The following is a 16,239-nucleotide window of genomic DNA, read 5'->3' on the forward strand; positions in this document are numbered from 1 at the left end:
ATTCTCTTGAGGGATAGCCTGATCCATCCCATTTATCCTGATCTTGGATTCATACTAAATGGGCCTCATTAGCATTGATTCATGCCTGATGATTAATAAAACCAATATTTCAACAAACTCTTAAGTACCCCATATCTTCATCCCTCTCTCTGATAGGGCCAAGGTCACATGGTAGTCTTCATTGACATTCTCAAAAGGCAATTGTTTTATTAGGTGCTGCTGTGTTTCCATACTTCTAATTTGTCTCAGGATTACATTCACCAATTTCCTCAAAAATTTCCCATATGTCTCAGAAACTCCCTGAAAATAATCTTTGTATAGCTCTTTTTAAATATCAACATCAACTGTTTTCTAAGCCCACAATGCTATTTCATGGACCTGCACTAAAACAGCCTGAGTTAGAGCAATTTGTTTTTTTATGTCAGCACTGTCCTTTCCTGATCAATATTTCAAAAATCAACTAAATTCCTGAAATATTTTTCCACCACAATCTAGGTTGTAAAGTTTTTTCTTATCCTCATCACTAAACAATTTTTTATGCCATATATTGTGGAGGACTCAGGCAGGTCCTAATAATTGTATAAAATCCTCTGGAGTCCAAAAGACACTCACTTCAGTCAATATGGTGCTTATTACAGTAGAAGGACATCGGTCCGTATGAGGCACAGGCCTTTTTAAATAGGCTGATTGAGTCCATATTCAAAACCTCATTGAATGGAGGCTGACTAGCCTCAGGTTGGCTCTGGGAGGAACATGGAGGTTCAAGTTCATGGGGCCTCACTGGTAATAGTGAGCTTCACTTGGAGCTACATATAGGGTGGTCTCAATGGGGCTGAAGTGGAGGTGGAGAGGAAAACATTTTTATTAAGTTGCTTTTAGACTTTGAGTCATGACTATCTCCTTCATCTGATATACTAGACCTGGAAGTTGGCAGTCTCTCTGGTTTAACACCAGTAGTGAGTGAAAAAGTATTGGTCTTGGAATGGCTTCTAATTCAAGAGAGTGTCACCCTGGGAAAGCACTTTTATTTTCTAATGTAGAAGACATTTTAGAAAGTATGGCATGTACATTTCAGAGGGAGAGATACATGTGAATGTACCAAAATAACATCAAACCACCTAGCATGTATATCATCACTCCATTAAAATATATGGTAAAGGTAAAAGGCTTAGTTACTTCATTGAAAAATGATGACAGAATCATAACCTTAAGCTATCAGGGAATTATAGCCTTAATCCACAAAGGGGTCATGGTCTCAATCCATCAGAAAATCATATCATTCACTCTTTTTGAGATATTTCTTCTCAGGTTCTTGTTCCAGTAGCCAAATGTAAAGGTGTGGGGAGAGAAGCTGGGAAATTAGGGGATTTCTGCAACCACTATCTTTACATGCATTCTGATTTAATGATGCCATGATCAGTGTAACCACTATCTGTATACCATCTGAATTAATGATGCCTTTTACCTTGTGACCACTGTATCCACATACTTTCTGGTTGCTGTAATGCCTACCCACATTTTTGTTTCCCTCCTGAAGTTTGCCTTTAAAAGCCTTGTCCCTACCTTCAATAAACAAAGTCTATTGCTCTGACACTACTTCTGTGGTCTGTGGCTCCTTTTCTTGAGTCCAGCTTAGAAGCTACAGGCTGGAAGAGACCCTTAGCCACCCTTGCATCAGCTTTGTCGGGAGACGCCACGCCAAAGCCAACATAAAGGCGCCACACTCCATAGTCCCATCTTAGGGAGAACAAGTCTAATCACCATAGGAAATAATCCAAACCAGGCTGAAGGTGAAACACTTGTGTTTCAGGAGCCTTTCAACTCATGGTTTGAGAGAGAGTCTAGCTGAGTTCACAGTATTTATTGGGAACTAAGACCAACCTCCTGGGCAGGGGAAGCGAGGGCAAAGAGCCCAGAGGGTCTCAAACTCAATTTACCTGGGGGCCGCAGGAGGCAAAGTCGGGATGAACCTTGAGTGCAAAGTCAGTAGTAAGCCTTGAACACTGGGGATGTGTGACCCAAACAACTAAAACAAAACAAAACAAAAAAAAAAAAAGATTACTCTAGGGCAGGGCCACAAAATGTTGAAAGGAGGGCCGTAAACGGCCTGCGGGCCACGAGTTTAAAGTCTTTGATGCATAAAGATGAAGCAATCTTTATTTAGTGAGAAAACCGGTTATAATCTAACACATGTTTTAATATCGGCTTATCCATTTGTGGGAATAGAGGATGGTGACAAAGGAAGATATGGGTCAAGTAAATAAAAATAATCCTTAAAATGTGTTTTCAAGATTGGAGTAATATGCACTTAATCTTGCATCTCACTTGAGGAAGCCCTTTCAGGCTGTAAACTACATAAAGGAGAAAAGATATCTGGCCTGGGGAGGGGGTAGAGCCTAGAAAAGAATTTTGCTATGGAATTCATTACTTCCAGAATTCCCTTCTTGAAGGAATGCTTGAATCTTACAAAGGGTCAGGAAAGGGTCAATATTAGAAAAAGCCAGCAAAGTTCTTTTTAGTTTTGTGCACAGAATTGCCTGGGAGAAAGAGAGCAAAGAGCCCTCACAGCAATACTTTGTGAAAACCAGGTACTTAAAAATTACAAATAAGAATCTGCAAATATAAATTAAAAAAATATGTCTATAGAACTTTAAGTAACATAGTTGCTATGTCGGGTTAATTTTTAGAATACAATAATGTTTTAAATTTAGATTGTAGCTTCAAGTGGCTTTAAGTCTATAGCCTCTTAATTAGAGCCAAGGGACCATTACATTATCCAGGGCTAAAAAAAATGTACCACCATTGATATGAATGTAAGATCACTGGAGATTCACATACAATGAGGAGTCATATTTTATTTATGCTGTTAGTTCAAAACATGAGTTATATGAATGAAAGTTAAAGTCATTGCTTCCAAATCTACCAGTCTCTCAAAGTGAGACAAGTTCCAGTTCTCTCAGAAATACTTTTCTATTGGTTTGAATACTGAACACAGAACTATTAAAATATTAAAACAATTCTACTAAATCTGTATTAAATAATGTGGTGATTCATACAATATTTCATTTTAAACATAAAACCCTGCCTCAACCACCCTGTAAGATTATTTGGAAAAGGAAATTAAAAATTATTGGTAGTTGATACATTAGAATGGCATACATATAACTGTATCTGTGGTTTTAAAATAATTTATGATTATTTACAAAGGTAGAATTGAAGATTAATGGAAAACAACTGAGATCTCAGATATAAACATCCAGATTTTATATAAACATCCAGGCAGTTTATCTATGACAACTGATCTGGGTGCATAAAACAGAGCAAAGAAAATATCTTCAACAAATATTAGTGGAAAAACTGGAAAGCTTTGTATAAAAACACAATACTAGAACTGTATTTCACACCATTCACAAAGTTAATTCAAAGTAAATTAAAATTCTCTATCTTAGTGTAGAAGAATATTTTGAGAAAATGTTTTGAATATTTTTGGGAAAAAATAAATAAAACTTTGCAAGAAATGGAGTTCTGAGGTTACTTCAATGATTTTATTTCAACAACAAATATGTAACCTGGGACAGAGTATATAGCATGTTTATCTGTGTGTGTTCAGCGCAAGTTTGAGCCTCACATACCTGAGTCCACCAGCAGTAATCCCCTATCAAAAGACCAGGAGTCTTAACTGAATACCACAGTGTGGCCCAGCAAAAAAAAAAAAAAAAAAAAAAAAAAAAAAAAAAAAAGCAAAGCAAAGCAAAGCAAAGCAAAGCGAAAACTGAAAAGATTTTGCATGATAAAAGAGACGAGATAAACTGAAAAACAAAACCACACTGCGAGAAAATAAATCACAACAAATGGGAGAAAATATTTGTAAACAATACAGTAGAAGGAAAGATTAATATTCAAAATAGAGAGATAAACATATCTTTCCCAAAGAAGACATACAAATAGTTAGTAGTCATATCAAAATTGTTCATCATAACTTATTATTACAGAAAAGAACAGTGTGATATCCTCTCACACCAACCAGTAATAATAGCATAGGTGAAAAAAAGACTAGAAACAACCAGTTTTAGCAAGGATATGGCAACAAAGGAATGCACATTCATTATTGGTCAGAATGTAGTCTCAACCTCTATGGAAAACATCAATATGGTTGTTTTTCCAAAAAAGAATAGAAATCCCATGTGACCCAGGATCTACCTCAGAACACAAAACATTTATTTGCAAAGATATATGGTGCCACAAGGATTATAAAACATAAAGTGCTTGGCTTGCAGCAACTGACTTGGATTCAATGCCCCAGTACCTCAGAAACTAAACTTAAATAAAGCAAAATGAGATATGTATACCTATGCACTGCATTTCTTAGAATAATAGCCAAGGGATAGAAACAATATAATGCCCGGATAAATTATAAAGAAGTTTAAACATGCAGCAGTAAGAAAGATAAATCATGCAGTTCACCGCAACATAAATGGAACTGAAGGGTATCATGTGAAGCATAATATGTCACAGGAGGGAAAAGTTAAAATGCCAGATGTTCTCACTCACCTATGGAACAAAGAGAATGCAGTCCAGACAGTCACAAGACCTTGGATTTAATATAAAAAAAAATTTAAATAGTAAAGTAAGAGGAAAATGAGGGACAAAAACAAACTATGGGACTGTGGTGGAGGGTTGTAGGTAACTTGGAGGGGTTGGATATAGTCACTTTTTATATTCATACCATGAGCTAATACTATTGTTACTACGCAAACTATAAGATGTTTTAAAAAATAAAAAGGGAAAATTAAGTTATTTATTTAAAATAAATAAAATTATGTAAAATATAAAATAACCAATCCCACAAAATAAAAACTGTTGTTTATGGAAAGTTATGAGTATATATATGAAAATTATATCATAACTTTCCATAAACAACAATATATATAGTCATTTTCCTAGTGGGGAAATTATCAATTTATCCTTAAGATGCTCATTCTTTATTATGAAACTGTCAAAATATTAACTTACTAAAACTGAGTTTTGAAGATGTCCTGCATTTTAGAAACTCAATATTTATCAAATTCAGAAACATATCAAAAAGAGAAAAATAGGAATTGGAGCGATAGCAGAGGAGGGCATTTGCCTTGCACATGGCTGACCTGGGAAGGATTCAGCATCCCACATGGTCTCCTGAGCCTGCCATGAGCGATTTCTGAGCACAGAGCTTTGAGTAAATCCTGAGTGCTGCTAGGTGTGGCCCAAAAACCTAAATATAAATCAAAAGAGAAAATTATAAAACAGATGTTATAATGCTATGTAAACAGTAAAATCCTGTGTAAATATAAGGCAGTGTTCCAAATATAGATACTCTATATTTTGAAATTTAAGTTTTGTCTAAGACTCTTTTGAAATTCCTTTATAATAAGTGCAAATCCTGGGTGATATGCTTAAGCCATAAGTTGCTGGATTAAATGCAATTTTCTTTCATTACAAAAGTTAATAATATATGGTATATCTATGTATTAACCTTTATGTAGGAACCTTTATTTTTGAAAATTTTTTTATGTTTTTATGTTCAAAGAATTAAAAACTAAAATAATTTTGAATAAAATATCAATTATTATTTTCTGTTCATAATAGTGATATATGACTCATGAAAATTCAGAAAACTCATGAATAAATTGCAAAGGAAAATAGAAACATCTACTTTATGAACATAATCATTTCCTTGGAATTTATAAATATTTTGTTTACATATATCTATAATAATATAATATACTTATATAATAACTATATAATATAATGGTATATGACATATTATATTATAACTAATATATAATTTTAGTTTTTTCTTAATATATAGTTACTGTTATTGTTTATTTCATGCTTCATGTTTATCTATTACTCAATATTAATACTTATCTTATTCCTATAAAAGCATAGTATATGTATAACAACATGATGTATATTTTTACTAACTCATGTTCTGATTAATTCTAATTAAAATGATTCCAAAACTTTTTATTAGGTCAAAGTTAGGTCTATCCTAGAACCTAAAAAAATGACCCCAAATTCTTCTCCAAGAGTTAAAGTCCATATCTATAATCCTTTATTCTTAGAATCATACATTTTAATACTTAAAAAAGTTGAAATTTTTAAAAAATATTTGTATGTAGGCTTGTGATTTAAAGATTTATTTTTGCAATGCAAATTATTTCATTTATTTTTTTTATAAATATCTATTTAAGCACCATGGTTACAAACATGTTTGTAGTTGGGTTTCAGTCATAAAAAGCACCCCCCCTTTTATACCACAGTTTCTTTAGCTATTCACCTGTTGAAGGGCACCTTGATTGTTTCCAGATTCTGGCTATTGTAAATAGCACTGCAATGAATATAGATGTGCAGAAGGCATTTTTGTGTTGTGTTTTTGTGTTCCTATGGAATATCCCTAGAAATGGTATAGTGGGATCAAATGGGAGCTCAATTTCCAGTTTTTTGAGTTTCCATAAAGTTTTCCATAAAGGCTGAACAAGACAGCATTCCCACCAGCTGTGAATAAGAGTTCCATTCTTCCCACATCCTCGCCAGCATTGATCTTATTTTTTGTGATATGTGCTAGTCTCTGTGGTGCAAGATGGTACCTCATTGTTATTTTAATTTTGCATCTCCTTGATGATTAAAGACTTGGAGCATTTATTTTAGAGTTTAATGTTCAAATGTATGCAAAAAGTTAACTATATTAACATCTTTTATAATATTATCTTTATTTAATCACCTTAATTACAAATTAATTGTAGTTAGGTTTCAGTCATAAAAAGAAATCACCCTTTTACCAGCGCAAAATTTCCATCAACAATGTCCCCAATCTCTCCCCTGCCTGTATTACTCTATTAACTTCTTACTTTATGCCTTGTGTTTTTGGGGTTTTCAAACATTTCAAAATATTTTAAACATTACTCCTCTTCTTGTAGTTCTAAGTATAATTTTTTTCTTTTTCCATGACTACATATTTTACATTTTTATCATATTAAATTTTTATTTAATACATTTCTAAGATGTCTATTTTATCTTTTTAATGAATTGAGCCATTTAAATTGGATTTTTGGAATTTAATCTTGGTCTATGTTGAGGTGTGTGTGTGCTCTTTTCCATATCTTCCTTCACTTCCTAATTTTAGTTTGTAGAACTGTTTTTCTCAATTACAGTCTTCATCTTATTTTAAAAGCCTTATTAAAAATGCAGTGTTTTCTCACTAAATACAATTGTTCCTCACTAAACAGAATGTCTTTTTAGAACCCACTCTATTTTTTTTAAATGTGCAACTATAATTTACAAAAGAGTTTCAGTGGATTTTTTTTCTTTCTGAATTGCATCAAAACATTGGGAATTAAAGTTTTCTGTTGGTCTTTCCATCTGTTACTTCAATAACAGATCTAGAGTAGGCAAATTTATTGGTATATGGGTATCCAGATAAGTGTCAATACATACCCAAAGCAATTTATTTTGCCTTCACTAGTCACAACCATCTCCCCCCATTTCCTTAAAATTTGTATAGTCTTTGACTTGGTTAAAATATTCTCTGAGTTTGCCTCGCACGCCTTCAACCCTGGACGGATTCTGGTTCTATTCCCTGAATCCCTTATGGACTTATGAGCCAGCCAAGAGTGATTTCTGAGTGCAGAGCTAGGAGTAACCCCAGAACACCACTGAGTGTGACCCAACACCCACCCCAAGACAAAATATTCTCTGTCCAGATGGTCTCAACAACACATTGACCTTGAGCAACAACCGTGAATAGAGAAAACAAGTAGACTATTTGTTCCAGAAACTGGAGGGAAAAAAGCAAAAAACATACATTTAAATGCCCAAGTGCAGCCCTCAAGTCATAGGACCACATTCTTTGGATTACCTACCCCAACAGCTCACACACATTATTAAAACTACCTAGTTCCCATAGGATCCTATTTCTCCAAGAGAACTGAGCTTCTTTTGGTTTCCAAAACGTTTTATCTTAAAGAATACGTTTTGTTTGTTCTCTAATTGGACTGTAATGATCTTGCTCCATGCCACTTTATTGAAACCCTTTATCCTATAGTACAGATATTCTCTATTTGTGTCATAAACACTACCTCTTCTATGTAGTTCTTTGCTTATTCCAAAGTTTAAATTTATATATTCTTATACAATTTATTACAAATTTTACTTTAAATTATTTTGTTCCTATATTCACTAGATTGCCCTTTGTCAAAAAGATTCAATATCTGTTTTTGCTTAATATTAATATATTTCAAGCACTATTATTGTTGCTAGGTGCACACTGCTCAACAAAACATCTGATTTCTTCCCTTATAAAGATTCTATTCTATTCTATTATTACATTATAGAAAATATTATTTATTATTATTAAAAGGTAGAAAGATTAAAAATGCAAATAATGTAAATATTGCAATAATGTAACAGATCTATAAGTATATGTTAATATAGGTATAGTGATATGTATATAAAATCATAACATAATTTTATGAAGATGAATCACTGTGTACAGAATTATTACTGGAAATTTAATAATAAAAAATTTAAAAAATCTTTTCAAGGGGCCAGATCAGTGACGCAGCAGTAGGGCATTTGCCTTGCATGTGGCTGACCTAGGACAGAATGTGGTTTGATCTTCTGGCATCCCACATGGTCCCCCAAGTCAGGAATGATTTCTGACTGCATAGCCAGGAGTAACCCCTGAGCGTCACAGGGTGTGGCCAAAAAATATTTTTAAGAAAGACATATCTAGCACGTCAGTTGAAGTATGATGAGTATGAAAGTTTGAAAAATGGAAAATACCATGTGGAAAGATCCAAAAGTACAAAATATTTGTGTAAGTTTGAATAATACAAAGTGAAATAGATTATAGTTGGGAAACAAACAGAAGGGCTGACTTTAACATTTATCTAATTCATGCATTATTTTTTTGGAAGAATGAATGATCTTGTTTTGTTTTGTTTTTTTGTTTTTGGGTCACACCCGGCAGTGCTCAGGTATTAGTCCTGGCTCTACGCTCAGAAATTGTTCCTTGCAGGATCAGGAGACCATATGGGATGCCGGGATTCGAACCACTATTCTTCTGCATGCAAAGAAAATGCTCTAAATCCATGCTATCTCTCCAGCCACATGATCTTGTATTTTATATCAATTCTAGTAAAATTATTAAAATATTAATTTTAGGAATGAGGAGTTTATATATGTATTATTTTAGCTGTTAAATCAAGAAGGCAGTGAAAAGGGACAGTATCTGAAACTAGGATACTCCTCAAACTTTTTAAACAGAGGGCCAGTTCACTGTCCTTCAGACTGTTGGAGGGCCAGATTATAGTAAAAACAAAAATTATGAACAAATTTCTATGCACACTGCATATGTCTTATTTAGAAGTGAAGAAACAAAATGAGAATAAATACAATATGTGGCTCATGGGCCATAGTTTGAAGACCCCTGCTACTGTTGTTTAACCAGTAGGATAATTTGATGATCTATTATGGACTGTTGGTTTGTATTAGAGAGACAAGTGATGCATTATAGATAAGATTTTAAATGTATAAGGATGGTTTATTGGCGATATGAAGTATTTAAAAGTAGATCTAAGTAATTATTTTATTAGGTAGAAATTTAGAAATTTAATAATATGAATAAAATGAGAAAATAATTGAGACCAAAGAAAGATAATACAATGGTTAATGAACTTGTATTTCATATGTCTAAACCAAGTTTGAGCCCCTTCACCAGATATGATGAGCAATGCCACAAGTAAGTCCTTAGCACAGAGAAAGGAATAACCTTGAGTCTGCAGAGTGTGTCCCCAAAGCAAGGGTAAAGAAAAGAAAAGAGAGAAAAGGAAAGAGATAGGAGAAGAGAGGGAAAACAGGGAAAGAAAGAAGAGGAGGGGAGCAAATGGACCAAAGATGATCAAGACCAAGAAACACCCCATCTTGTTTCTTGTGTTTCAAGCATAATCTACCATTTTCTTTTTCCAAGTTTCTCCAATTTACTAATATATATATATAATATTATATATATATATATATATATATATATATATATATATATATATATATATATATATATATTGGTTTTTGGGTCACACCTGGCATTGCTCAGGGGTTACTCCTGGCTGTCTGCTCAAAATAGCTCCTGGCAGGCACGGGAGACCATATGGGACACCGGGATTCGAACCAACCACCTTTGGTCCTGGATCGGCCGTTTGCAAGGCAAACGCCGCTGTGCTATCTCTCCGGGCCCCCAATTTACTATTTTAATGTAAAATTATGGTTCAGAATTTGTTCTTTTTCCATCTTTAGATTCCTATTATGTTTAATTAACTTAAGACTCCTCTATAGGTCTGGTATATTAAGATTCAGATCTGCAAATCACTATAGCTCTATTTTCCTGTCAGCATAAACTACATTCTAAGAGTAAATTATGTTTCCTTCAATGAAAATTTGAGCATGCCACAAGTGAACTGAAAAATAAATCAACTTGTAAATTTTTGTGCAATGAAAAGCATTGACTTCTGCATTTTTAAAATCTTGAGAAATTTTGTTCTCAGTAATATATTCTCCCAGTATCCTTCCCAGACTTTTCTGAAGATGTGATGATTGAAAGTTTGTCAAATTTGAAGTGAGAGTTCTCTAAAGTTTTAAATTCACTTTGTTGTTATGCTGCATTGTATAAAAGTGCACTATCTGAAGTGAGAATAGGTTATTTAAAACATTTAGAAACTCTAAAGAATCAAAAACGTTCATATGTATTGCAATTTCATGCACTGCATATGAAATTTTAAGGAATACAGTGATGAAGTGTTGAAAATTTAATTTTAACTAGGCTTTTTTTAACAAGAAAAATATTTTCCTCCAAAAACATGATTTACCATATTTGTTTAATCATCAAATTGTCATATGCTATGTGCTAATAAGTCACTTTCCAGTGTAGATCTGAAAAGCATTCAGATGAACCAAAATATCTTTATCAGATTATCCTACAAGTTTTTTTCAGTTCAGAGAATCCCACAAGGTTCATTTTTTAAATTTGTGAGGCTAGTTTGACTTACTATATCCTTTTCAACTATTTCTTTAAAGGGTGGGCCAGTGTGTGTTTAAGAAATAAAAGGTCATAGACAGTTTAGATAATGGTGATTTGGCTCATCACCATTAGCCAACCTATTCCTATACTTCATTTACTGTCTCAGTTCTAGACTTACATGGGATGTGTATAAGATAAATCTCTTGTTCATGATCTATTTGATTATCAGAAAGTTCGAGAAGTTTTGGTCTTTGATCCAATTAAAGAACAAAGATTACGAATTTACTTTGGACTCATTGTCACATTCTTCGATGTCAAATGAGAGATCCTCTTAAGGTGAATGTCACTGAAGAAAAATGAGTAAATGAAAAATATTGTCTCTGGGCCGGCGAGGTGGCGCTAGAGGTAAGGTGTCTGCCTTGCAAGCGCTAGCCAAGGAAGGACCGAGGTTCGATCCCCTGGCAGCTTATATGGTCCCCTCAAGCCAGGGGCAATTTCTGAGTGCTTAGCCAGGAGCAACTCCTGAGCATCAAACGGATGTGGCCCAAAAAAACAAAAAATATATATATATATTGTTTCTGGCTTTTAAAGGTCCTTAAGGCTTCTCAGAAAGCCTTAGTCAATTATTGCATAATTTCCAAGAAAAATGGCTATAAGTTTGCCAATTAAAATGCAACTATAAGTATAAGCTCCTGTTTTTATCTTTGTCCCCCTATTATGTTAAATAATAAAGAAATAGATTCCCTGGAGCATTTTATATTCTAAATGAAAATGTCTAATGTCTTAATAATTCTGATGTAGTCTGGAAATTTGTAACCCGTTTTTTCTTGTGAATGTATTTAAAAATTAGTGGGAGAAATGGGGGAAAAGGAGTATTTAGTAGTAATTCACATATCCCTAAATTGAGGAAAATCATTTTATCCACCTTTATTTTCAAAGTATAACAAGACCTCTAAAAGTACAAATATTTTGTTAAGTGACTTTTATTTCTAAGAAAAGTTAACAATCAGATGGAAATATTATGGGAATGTGGAAAAAAAGAGGAAAAATCAATTATAGTATTCACTTACTAGGTATGAGTTTTTGATATTTCTGGTTTTGTAAAGGAGCTAAGGGGTCTTTGGCATTTTGAATTTCCCTTGATTTTCAGTCCAATTAAATGTTCTAGTATAAGAAGATGAAATGATTGACTCGTTTTCATATTCAGTATCTGTTATATATACAAACGTATTCCATATATATGTATAAAATATATATTGCTGATATATAAATACATATATCAGTCCACATCTGGCACTGCTCAGTACTTACTTCTGTCTCTGCACTTAGTGACTACTTCTGGCAACCTCAAGGGATCATATAAGATGCTGGGGATCAAGCTCTGGTTGGCTGCATGAAAGGCAAGCACCCTTCCTGATAAGCTGTTGTCACTATACCATAATTTGCTGCATATGTCTTGCATCTCAGCATCTCTACTGGGGGGGGGGAATCCTCCATGAGAAGAAAACGGATAATATGAGTGGCCTTATTTGAAATATAAAATAATAAAACCACACAAAATAGATTGTATGGGAACCTGTGTCTTCAATAGATGTGAGACAAATTTACTCTTCCATGTTGGTAATATATATACCCAGTCAACCCATAGTCATCCCAGTTTCAGGTAAGAAGACATTTCCATGTTGACAAAGGGTGGGAGTCTTAGAAGAAGGGACACAATGACAGCAGGCCCTAAAATATACATATTCAAAACGAGCCAATACAGGTGAAAAGAATCCCAATCAAGTAACATAAGGAGAGGGGTTTTGCATTTTAGCTGACCACTTTGCTTTACAAATGCAGATTTATTTGGCCAGAGCAGAAACTCTGGACTTTTGGTGCTGAAAATTTCCCTGAGCAGAGTCATTGAGTGAGGTCGTATTTTGACCTGTAGTTTTGCAAAGGAGAGAATGTGCCAAATAATAAGAAATTGTAATGTCCCTATCATGTCACGAATTTCAGAAATATTGCCAGTAATCCACATAATTAATGTCCAACAATGGGCCTGCTGGCTAAGATATTTCTTGGGGATTATCAGGTCACTGCTCCAGGAAAATTCACAGATACATCTGGAGGTGTCTTATGTCATGGCGTGGCAATAATTACGGTAATTTTAAATATAAATATTCTTCCACCAATATAAGGTTGGGTTTATTATTTATATTCTGAACTTTTCAAAATAGTAAAAGATCATAGACAATGGAGTAATTAGGATCATTCTTTAGACAATTTTTTTTCTTTAGACAATTATTTATTAGCTTGTTTTCAGCTAAACAAACATTGTACTGAGTCTTACCTTCAAGTAGAGTGGCAGAGTGAAGTAGTTGTATCCTAATTATAATTATTATCACCATTATCATTATTATTCTTAATCTTAATATCTCTTCCTAATTCTACCCTGGGAACATATGCATAGAGGCAGGAGAAAGCTTGTACTAGGCAGAATGAAACAATTTTCTAGGCAACATGAATTAAACATGTTGTTTCTGGGACTGAAGAACTAGTACAGAGGTTTAGGAACTTGCCTTGTATGTGGCCAACCTTGGTTTGAATCCGAGAACTATTTATAGTTCTCTGAACAACAAGCACAGAGTGATCCCTGGGCATAGAGTCAAACACACACACACACACACACACACACACACACACACACACACACACACACACAGTAGTTTCTCAAAGTGTTTCTGCTGAGTTGAGTAAATATGCCACTCCTCTGTTCTTCTACCAGGGGTCGGCAACCTTTAAGACATAAAGAGCCACTTGGACTCCTTTCCAAAGGAAGAAAGAAACTGGGAGCCTCAATTGAAGGAAAAAAACCTGGGAGCCTCAAAACCATCGCAACATTTAAAACAAATATAGCACTGCTTACATTGTTTCTACAGTTTCTTATCTTAATGCTATATACAGAATTGTGCAGTTATTTGTCAATTTGAAGAAAAAAAGAAATTTTTCACTTAACAATGTGAAACATATATTTGTGCAAATTAATAGCCAGTTAAAATATTTAAGTGATACCTCTCCCTGTCCCCCTGCTATCGGCCCTGCTGTCGGAGCCACAGCAAAGCTTCAAAAGAACCATATCTGGCTCTCAAGCCCTGGGTTACTGACCCCTGTATCTAGGCTGAAGTAGGTTAATATTCTGATTTAAAATCAACACATACTGAATAAGGTAAAATTCCTAATGACTCCATGAGTTTGAATATTTTAATGTGGCAACCAGTTCTAAACATATATGATTACAAATTCATTTTGTATAAATTGAAATAAAGAAGATAGTATATCAATTATGACCCAATATAAAGTTTAATAGTAAACAAAAGTTGGTGGCTAAGAAAAAGGTGTTTCTTTTACTAGTTAAACTAAAGCAGATTTTTGACAGGAGCTAAGAAGATAGCTTAGGTGGAGAAACAGGCCTTGAAGTATAGCAGAAGAAGTTCTAGACATCATTTCTGTACTTGCAATTGGCAAGTCTTTCTTCATTATAAGTCTTATTTTCTTCACTGGTAAAATTCCAACATTTAAAAAGACCTCAGAAATTTAGGTGACTAGATGTTTATGGAAAAAAAAAGAAAACTACTAGCATGATACACAGCAATAGGACATTCACTGTTCTATGGTACTGGATTTTAATTGTGCTTTTAGTTTAAATAGATCTAAATAATTTATATTCATAATCTCACTTTTTCCCTTTCTTAGTTAATATGTATTTATCCCAAAGAATTAAGTTAGAATACCTCCATGAAGAGAGTGTGGGGACAAAGTATTTGCAGTTCTGTGTTTGGTTTGGAATGTTAAAGCTTAATAAGAAATTAAGGTGAGCACAGAGATGCAGCTATTAAAGAAGTTGGAAAGAAACAGACAGTCCTGGAATGTGGTAGCTCCTGTTTGATTTTAAATATATGTTAAATATTAATTTTTTTCTTATAAAAAAAACTCTTGTTCTAAAGAGGCTCTTTTTTTCCCCTTTTTTCTTATTTTGACAGATTGTTGGTCATTTGCCTTTCATATTAACTTATTTGGAGGTGAAAAACAGTCCAGATGATACTATTTGCGTAAGGAAAGAAAAAAAAAAGTCTTCAAAACAGCTCTCTTGTCGCCAGCATCAACATAGCTAAACAGGGTTAGGTTGTTGCATAGTGAGAATTATTCCTTTCATTTCAAAGGAATCAAAGATGTTTGGGGAAAGCAAGAGCCCTGCTTACACACAGTCAAAATAAACTAATTTTAGATATACTTATGGAAAATATTAATGAAGTTCAGATATACTTTTCATTGTTTCAAAGAAATTTTTCAGGAAATAGAAAAGTGAGTTTTAAAAGGCTAGGCTAAATTGAAGTAACTATGAAGCATTTAGGGACCTATTTTCCTAATTCCTTATAGAGGTTCCCAAAAGCATGCTGTTGTGATGATGTTGTGGACTTGTAAATATATGTTAAAGGAAATTCAAGTTTCTGTTAAGATTCATTCCAAATACAATAAAAAGAGAAATAATTGAAGAATCCCTTTTAAAATATTGGATGGGGGGGCAGAGAGATTGCATGGAGGTAAGGTATTTGCCTTGCATGTAGAAGAATGGTGGTACAAATTCCGGCATCCTGTATGGTCCCCTGTGCCTGCCAGGAGTGATTTCTGAGCGGAGAGCCAGGAGAAACCCCTGAACACTTCTTGGTGTGACCCCCCCAAAAAATAGATAAGATAAAATAAAATAAAATAAAATTTTGATAGGTTCTTCTGTGTTTGGGCAGTTCTCTCAATGTGAAAGAAAGGGTAGCAAAAGTGAAATTGCAGGCTTGCTGTTTATATCTATATTAGAAATTTCATCATTTCTTTCTGCTTCCAAAGGATCTCTTTTTTCAAATCATCAATGTTTTTCTTATTTCCATGCATGAAGCTACTATGACTCTAGGTTCTATTAGATTTATCACACTCAAGCTCTGGAAAAACCCAAATGTTCAACACTGATGAACTGATAAATGACATATATGCATATGTGCACAATAATTTAATACTCACCTGTGAGAAGCAATGATATTCTATATTTTTTCTACTAGATGGTACATGATATCATAGAAAGTGAAATAATTCTGAAAAAAAGAAAAATATTGAGGGGGAGAAAAATATTGAATGATTTTATTTATATATAT

The sequence above is a fragment of the Suncus etruscus genome, chromosome 6 (assembly GCF_024139225.1).
Source record: "Suncus etruscus isolate mSunEtr1 chromosome 6, mSunEtr1.pri.cur, whole genome shotgun sequence".
In the NCBI taxonomy this organism is placed as follows: domain Eukaryota; kingdom Metazoa; phylum Chordata; class Mammalia; order Eulipotyphla; family Soricidae; genus Suncus; species Suncus etruscus.